Source organism: Dipodomys ordii, unplaced genomic scaffold, assembly GCF_000151885.1.
Source record: "Dipodomys ordii isolate 6190 unplaced genomic scaffold, Dord_2.0 Scaffold98, whole genome shotgun sequence".
In the NCBI taxonomy this organism is placed as follows: Eukaryota; Metazoa; Chordata; class Mammalia; order Rodentia; family Heteromyidae; genus Dipodomys; species Dipodomys ordii.
Genome location: NW_012267314.1, coordinates 3,229,544 through 3,238,131, shown reverse-complemented (window position 1 = coordinate 3,238,131; position 8,588 = coordinate 3,229,544). Strand labels below are relative to the sequence as shown.

At 41.6% G+C, this 8,588-nt stretch overlaps 1 protein-coding gene across 1 annotated transcript in view; it reads right to left on the bottom strand.

Moving 5' to 3' along the window:
- Syne1 (spectrin repeat containing, nuclear envelope 1) overlaps positions 1 to 8,588 on the bottom strand; it is a 388,103-nt gene that overhangs the window by 326,165 nt on the left and 53,350 nt on the right. The gene's annotated exons all lie outside the window — the stretch shown is intronic.

Here is an 8,588-nt window from a genome sequence, read left to right as displayed (position 1 = left end):
GCAGGGGTTATACTGTGGGGGAGGGACATACAAAGCAACAAAGAAATAATCTTATAAATGCGTTAGAAACACATGCATGAAAGAAAAAAAACATTAAAATACATATCTAAGGGTTCATTTTCCTAACATTACATTATCTGACCTTTTCCGGGAGGGGGGAAGCTGGGAAGGGATGTGAAGGGTAAACAAAGGAGGAGGCTGCAATGCTTGGTAAGAAATGTAAGCATTATCCTGCCTATGTAATTGTAACCCCTCTGTACAGTATGTTCACAAATGGAATAAAATAAATTAATTTTCAAAAAAGAAGTCAGGCTTGTACTCTTCAAGACCACACTAATAATGCTTTTTTAATTAATGGAAATTCTGATAAGCAGGCTTTTGTGTAGAGTACTTAAAGAAGTTGTATTTTGTGCCTAGTACCCTCTAGAGTAGAGCCAACACATATTTATGTTTTGTCTGAGGTGGTGTAGAAGATGGGCTCCTGACCTGACTTGGAAGAGAGAAAAAGAGGGGGCATGAGGGGGGGCAAGGGAAAAAGGGAGGGAGGGAGGGAGAAAGAGAGGAGGGGAGAGAAGCAAAAAAGCAAAAAGAGGGGCTCCTCACTCCTGTACTTCCTTTCTAGAAACTCACCCTAAAACAAGTTTTACCCCAGTTTCTGGCTCTGGGATTATCTGGTATCTGTCTAAACCCTCTAAAAAGTCAGAGAAAATGCACCTGTTTCCTGCTGGACAATTGGCACAGCTTGGAGAGTCCCAAAGGGTACAGATCTAAGCCTGTTCTCTATTTTTCTCCTCCCCTTTCTTTCAATCCCTAACCTCCCCTTGATAAATATAATAAGAATGATTCCCATGTTCTTAGGACTTGAATAAGATCACAGTTTTGTGAAATCTAAAGACAAAGGTAACTTCTTTTTAAAAAGTTTTATTGTCAGGGCTGGGCAGGTGGCTCAGTGGTAGAGCGCTTGCCTTGCATGCTCGAGGCCCTGGGTTCGATTCCTCAGCACCATATAAGAAAAAAGAAAAAAGCCAGAAGTGGTGCTGTGGCTCAAGTGGTAGAGTGCTAGCCTTGAGCTGAAGAGCCGAGGGACAGCGCTCAGGCCCAGAGTTCAGGCCCCACGACTGGAACACCTCCCCAAAAAGAAGTTTTATTGTCAAGGTGATGTACAGAGGAGTTATATAAGTCAGGTAATGAGTATATTCCTTTTTTGAACAGTATCACCCCCCTCCCTCATTTTCTACCAGTTTTACCCCTCCTGACCTCCTCTCCCCAAAGCTGTATAGTTCATTTCCAATATAATGTCTAGTGAGTAGCACTGCTGAGTTGGTTCACCCTGAGATAAAGGTATCTTTGACATAATTTTTAATGATTGTTTCTCTTCTTTGGTATAAATAATCTATTTTTTGCTACCATTGAATATAGATTGTGTATGTTCATATTCCCTTTTCTCATGACTAAACACCAGTATATATTGAGCCCTTGTCAATATCTGTTTTTGTAATTTTATCTGTGAAAGGATGGTCATGTTCACTGTACTTTGTATCAGTTTTATGCTCTAAAAAAATTTCCTTAGGGGAAAATGGTTAAGAGAACAATTTAATATATTATGACAAGAGATGTCAAAAACAACTACAGTATTTGCATGCCGTAAAATTTAAGGAAATCATTACAAACTGTATACAAAATGAAAAATGTTACATGAAGGAAATATAGCTATACTGTCACATAAACTATACAGATCAAGTCTAATACTTAGTAGGTGTCTCTATTGCTTAGATATTTCCACACTTAAATTTAGTCAGATTTTTTTATGCCGGTCCTGGGGCTTGAACACATGTCTTGGTCCTGTGCCTGAGCTTTTTCACTCAAGACTAGAGCACCACCATTTGGGCCTCAGCTCTAGCCACTGATGGCCAGTGGTAAGCCTTTTAATAGAGAGGAGAGGTTAAAGAAAGACTAGGAAGAAGAGGAATGAACGAATGAAATGCTGTTGAACATCTAAATGTGTGGAGCAGTGTTATGTGGACTCTACATTTTTCCCCACTTCGTTTTCTGAACTGCCACACACGATGGAATGCCTCTCTATCTCTAAAACACACCTTGAACCTCTGCACTACAAAGACACTGGCCAAGACTTCACTCACGTTAGTGGGGAAGTTAATTAATGAAGCCATGTGAGCTCTCAGTATTGTGGCCCCATATCAGAAAGAAGAGAGACAGAAGGAGGGAGGGAAAGAGAAAGGAATGGCAAGAGGGAGGGATGGAGAGACAGAAAGACAGACACTGCGAGTATATGAGGGGGAAGATCCCAGACCAACCACACCCTGATCATAGTCTCCAGGGTGGAAATGATGAGCAAAGCACAGGGAACAGGGAGCCGTGGGAAGGGAAGAGAGGTTGGCCAGCTTAGGTACAGGAGGTGACCGCCCCCAAACACTGGCAAAGAGCCCCCCCACAGTAAAATGTCATAAAATGCCAACGCAGCCTTGGGCCGCACGAATAAAACTGTGATCATAGCCACAGACAGTAGCTGAATGAAATCAATGTTGTCACTAAAAGGCTTTGTCCTTGTATTCAGAAAAAAAGGTTTGAATTCAATGTTTTTGATGTCTCCTGAAACAAGGTAGACCAACTTAAAATTGTTATGTGTCACCTCTTTCTCTTTTGGTCCCTTGCGAAAAGCCCCCATTGTAACTACTTTCCACACAGAGATCTGGCAAAAGTGGGAGGATAGTTCCCATCCTTTCTCATTTCCTGCCGTCGATACCATCACCATTTCCACTTCCTGGATTGTCGAATTCAATTCCGGATAAATTTCCCAAGGCAATAACTGCCCTCCGGCCCAGCTTTAATCTGCGGAGTGAGGAGTGTGGAGACTCTGCTCTGGATAGTTTTGAAGCATTTTCAGTATGTACTATAAAAGAAGCACTGTTGATTTCATTCAGCACACAGTTGGGGATGCCCTTGACTCCTTACTCACACCCAACATGGCTGATCCTTTCGCAATTGTTGGCTTTGTTTTCAAAACTCAGGCAGAATCCAACCATCCTTCTCCAACTCCACGGCTGATACAGATTCTTTGGTTTTCTGTTTTGTTCACTGGTACATTCTCAGTACCTAGAATGTTGCCGAGCTCATGAAACAGCATTTAAAAATTATTCAGCTTGGGGCTGGGAAGGTGGCTCAGTGGTAGAGTGCTTGCCTTGCATGCTTGAGGCCCTGGATTCGGTTCCTCAGCACCACATAAGCAAAAAGAAAAAAGCTGGAAGTGGCGCTGTGGCTCAAGTGGTAGAGCGCTAGCCTTGAGCTGAAGAGCTGAGGGACAGTGCCCAGGCCCAGAGTTCAGGCCCCACTACCGGACCCAAAAAAAAAAAATTATTCAGCTGGGCACCAGTGGCTTACACCTAATAATCCATTCTAGCTACTCAAGGGGCTGAGATCTGAGGATTATGGTTCAAATCAGCTCAAAACTCTCATGGCCAATTAACTACCAAGAACCCAGAAATGAAGCTGTGGCTTCATTGAGCAAAAAAGCTAAGGGGCAGTATATAGGCCCTGAGTTCAAGACCCTGTACACACACACACACACACACACACACACACATACATACATACACACACACACACACACACTAAAATATTTGCTAGTGAATAAATTCAGTAGATTTCTAAATAAGTAACTTTGGCAAATACTATTAACATGTTAATCCACACAAACTTTGTGAGATCTGTATCCATGTCATTCATACATTCTTTAAACTAATACATGCTATTCATTTTGAAGTGGCAATTTGTCTTTACAATTTTCAGTTGCATATTTACAAGTAGCTAATGTATCAGTATGTTTAGGACTAGCAAGTAGAAATTGGTTTGTTTTCTCTAGTTTTATTAGGGTATAATCAACGAGGCTTTGTTGTGTACAATGTTGTGAAATGAGTAAATCAGCCAATCATCCTATTTGTGACATCGCATATTTAATGCAGCTTTAATATAAACAACTGAAGCATGACTTCTGGGGTGCTGTCCCATATTTGCTTTTGCCTCTTTGCTTCATTATCTCCTGTGGTAGTTCACTAAGAATTCCCCCAAAGAGCAGGCCAGGAAACAGATGGGGAGAAAACTCAATTAAGGAAGTGTTTCCACATCATCTTTCCACATTGGCAGAAAGGTAACTGGAGAGACAACAGAAACCACCAAAGTGAAAGTTTATGACAATTAGGGTGTCATTCCATCATAATTTCCATGGATTACTTTTCTTTTCCAAACATGGAAAATCCAGCATGTTCCTTTGAAAGGTATAAATGCATCTGAGTATTAAAACAAGATGTGCTCTTCTTAATGGATCTGTCCTTAGCTGACTGCTTCCTCACCTAAAAAAACTATATGTATGTGGAAAGCTTACCCACAGTATGACAGAATGCACCCTTGTGTGGAAATACAGCCTCTGTAGAGAGGTATTCAAGTTACCACAAGGACATTAACCTGGGTCCTAATTCAAGGGACTACTGTCCTTAAAAGGGAATTTGTATATAGATAATGGCAGCCGCAGAGACACAGGGTGGAGAATGCAAGGCTGAGAAGGCCAAGGCTTGCAGGCACCCACAGAAGGTAGGTAGGTGTGAGGAGTCTCAGAAGGAGTCAGACCTTCTGGTCTCCAGAACTGTGATATCACGCATTTCTCATTTGAAGCCACACAATGTATTGTTAGTTATGGTAGCCTAAGCAATCGCTAGACATTCTATGTGCTTTTCAGTTCTTCTAAAAGATGAGATATCATACGACCGCCCCCAACCTGCTTAGGGTCTTGAATTCAGATCCTACACAATGCCCCTGAGCATATTCGCTCAAGGCTAATAATGTTTTACCAACTGAAGCCACAGCTCCACTTCTGGCTTTTTTTTTTTTTTTTGGTGGTTAACTGGAGATAAAGAGTCTCACTGGCTATCCTGCCTGGCTGGCTTTGAGCTACGATCCTCATACCTCATCCTCCTGAGTAGCCAGGATTACAGGTGTGAGCCACCAGTGCCACATCATCCTTTCTGAAATGTTCAGTGCTCATGCTTGACAGTTCCCTAAATATAAAGCTGGCAGATGGATAAAGGATTGCTCACCACATACTGAACAGAAACATCAGTTGTAGGAACACTAAAAAAAATGGCTATTTGAAACCTGTTTTCAACCCAAAGGGCTAACTGCCAAGCCATCTATTTCACAGCTAGATATCACAAAGATTTAATCCAGGGAGTTTAAATACGGCTAGTGTAGTCCTATTCTACTTGACAAAATGAGAGATAAAAAGTGAACTTTCAAGCACAGGGTAGAACCAATATGGAGATTAGTATGACTTAAAGACTGTTTCTCTGATGAAACTTCTTATAGAATTGGTTGGAAAGGACACATTGAAATCATGCTGTTGGGGAGCTGACAAAGGCCTGTGAGTCTGGCTTCAAACTTGGGAATGCTCTGAGAGCAATAAATTATAAAATGTGCAAGAATTATATATTTTGACGATCAAATCTTAATGTATTTACCCCACAAAAATAATTCCTTTGTTGAGACATAAAAAGATTGCACTGGCCCAGAGCTGGTAGCTCACGCTTGTCATCCTAGCTACTCAGGAGGCTGAGATTTGAGGATCACGGTTCAAAGCCAGCCTAGGCAAGAAAGTCCCGGAGACTCTTAGCTCCAATGAACCACCAGAAAACTGGAATTGGTGCTGTGGCTCAAGTAGTAGGGCACTAGCCTTGAGCTGAAGAGCTGAGGGACAGCACCAAGGCCCTAAGTTCAAGCCCTACAACCAACAACAACAGCAAAAAGACTGCCCTGCTATGTAAAAGATCTGGGGCCCCTCCTTAGGAATCCCTTCAATTCAATTGCTTTCCGTGGGTTTTCTCTCTGCTTGAACCCACATATACACATATACATCCTCTTGGCCTGTGTTTTCAAAAGAGGTGAGATTCCTCTACTCCACTGGAATCCTCAGCCCCCACCGACGCTCATGTCCCCTCTCGGAAGCCCTAGACCTCTGTCTTCACCATGGTCTCTCTCTTTACAGGTTCTTTTTGCTATTTATTTTCTGGTGGTTCTGGGGTTTGGACCCAAGTCTTCAGCTTGGTAGGCAAGCACTCTACCACTTCAGCTATACCCTGAACCCATTTTACCTTATTTATCAGGTAGCATTTCATGCTTTTGCTCAGGGCTGGTCAAGTGTCACCATCCTTCTTTGTCCAACTCCAGCTGAGTTGGGATTACAGCCGTGCACTACTAGATCCAACCTCTTCACTCGGCCTCGATCTTTTTCTACATGAAAATGAACTGCAGACCACCCTTTGTGGAGAAAACAGCTTTCTCCAGATCCTAGACAATATCCTTCCCTGTAAGCATGTTCTGCACACTAAGTACCCTTATGTCCTTGCCCCTCACTGACTCCTGGGCATATCAGAATTGCACTCCTAAGGCAACTAATCATTATATTCAGAAGAAAAGGTTTACTATTACTATTTGTTATTATATTTTTAATTGTTTTATTGTTATCATGAGGGGCTGCAGTTGCATAAGTCAGGTAGAGAGTACATTTCCTTTTGGACAATGTCACCCCTTCCCCACTATCTCCCAAGTTTTCCCTCCTACCCCACCCACAAATTGTATAGTTTACTTTCAACATCGTGTCTAGTGAGCACCACCACTGCGTTTGTTCGCCCTTTGTCCCTCTATTTCTGTGCCTCCTCTTATCCTCCCAAAGACATACAAACACGGAAGACAAAAAGAAACAAAACAAAAAGAGCAAAACAGAAAAGGCCAGTGACATGGCTTCATCTCTCACAGACATTCAGTGACTCTTGCTGAGACGGAACTCGGCGGTCTTCCATGAGTCCTCTCTTATTCCCTATCTCCATGTATGACCTTCGTCATTTGCTCACTGAAAATTTACAGGACATTATTGACTCTCCCTCAGGAGTCGAACTAATTACTCCATTTGGTCAAGTCTATCCCTAAATACATTTTTAATCTATCCACTCTTCTCCATTTCTTACTACTACTTTACTCCATGTTGCTTCATTGCCTCTCATCTGACTTACTGTAGGACATTCAGACTCCAATTGTCCTGTTGCTATTGCCATTCATGAAAAAGAGGGAGGGAGCCAGATCCTGAGTGATCCTGAGTGATCATTTCTCTGCCTAAGGCTCTCCCCACTTTATGTTGTCCATTAACCAAATCTGGAGAGACCCGCAATACACAGTACACACTTCCTGTTGCTCATGGCCAGTCTATGACAAGTTTTCCAAGCCACTTCTGGGCCTGCAATTTCCGATATACTTAGCTTCTTCAGTTCCTTCACTGTTCCATGCTATTGATTACCTCTGCACCTTTGAAAAGACCATTTCCTTTATCTACTCAATGCCAAGACATTTCCCAGGATTCTGTTTAAATGTTTTTCACTCTGAAGTCCTAGCAGGTAGCATGAGCTCTGTCTGCATTTCTTCACCAATGTATCCATAATCCCTAGCACATAATCAGAGGTTACAAAGTATTTGGTGAATGCATAATGAAATAAAAAGTATGAGTATAGACACAATGGTCAGTGCCTGTGGTGGACTAAATGTGTGTGCTTCCCACCAAATTCACTGGAGTGAATTTCCTTTGGGAAATGATAAAGTTTAGATAAGAGCAGGAAGGAAAGGACCACTTGATCAGTATTACTAACATCTTTACAACATTAAGAAGAGAGAGCAGAGTGCCTTCTCTCTGCAAAGTGAAGACAAAGAGGGATGCCCACAGCTCTCTTTCTCTCTCTCTCTCTCTCTCTCTCTCTCTTCTGAGACATGAAGATGACCCTCACCAAGAAATGAACTTTCTAGCACCATGGCCTTGGACTTTCCAGTCTCTAGTAATGCAGGGAATAAGTGTTGTTTAATCCATAGAGTCTGTGGTATTTTGATATAGAAGCCCTGGCAGACAGCAGTACCCGAGTTTGGGATCCCTGGGACTGACTTCTGGATTTGAAAACTGAATTTCAGTCTTAGATTGAAATTGAAATCTGGCTTTATCACTTCCTTAATGATCTCAGACTTATGCCTTTTAGGTTCACAGTTTGTAAGCATAATACTTATTCATTTTGAGGATTTCGTACAAGATGTGAAGGTATTGCCGTTGGCAAATGGCAGCAAGGAGTGTTGACAAGTTAGAATGGAATCAGGAATCTGCCTCTTAAAAGCCACCATTCCAACCAACATTGGAATACTATAGAATAATAGAGCTCACCGAGTACGATCAGACAAGATTCTTTTTAATAACAGAAAGAAAGGAGAGATCAGACCGATTAAGTAACAACCACTCACTAACTTTTGTTAATGTCTATTACAATTCTTTGGCATTTTTTTTTTAGATTTCAGTGCTTTTCATAATTGCAGAAGCATTAAGACTTGGATTCAAAAACAAAGGAAACATCAGAAAATGAATAGCTAATTATAACTACAAATTTGAATAATTTATGTCCTTGTACTAAAAATGTCATAGAACTCCCACAGAAAGTCTTCAGGTTTCTTCCCTATTTTTTATGAGGTATTGAATTTGAGAAAAGTGTATTTTT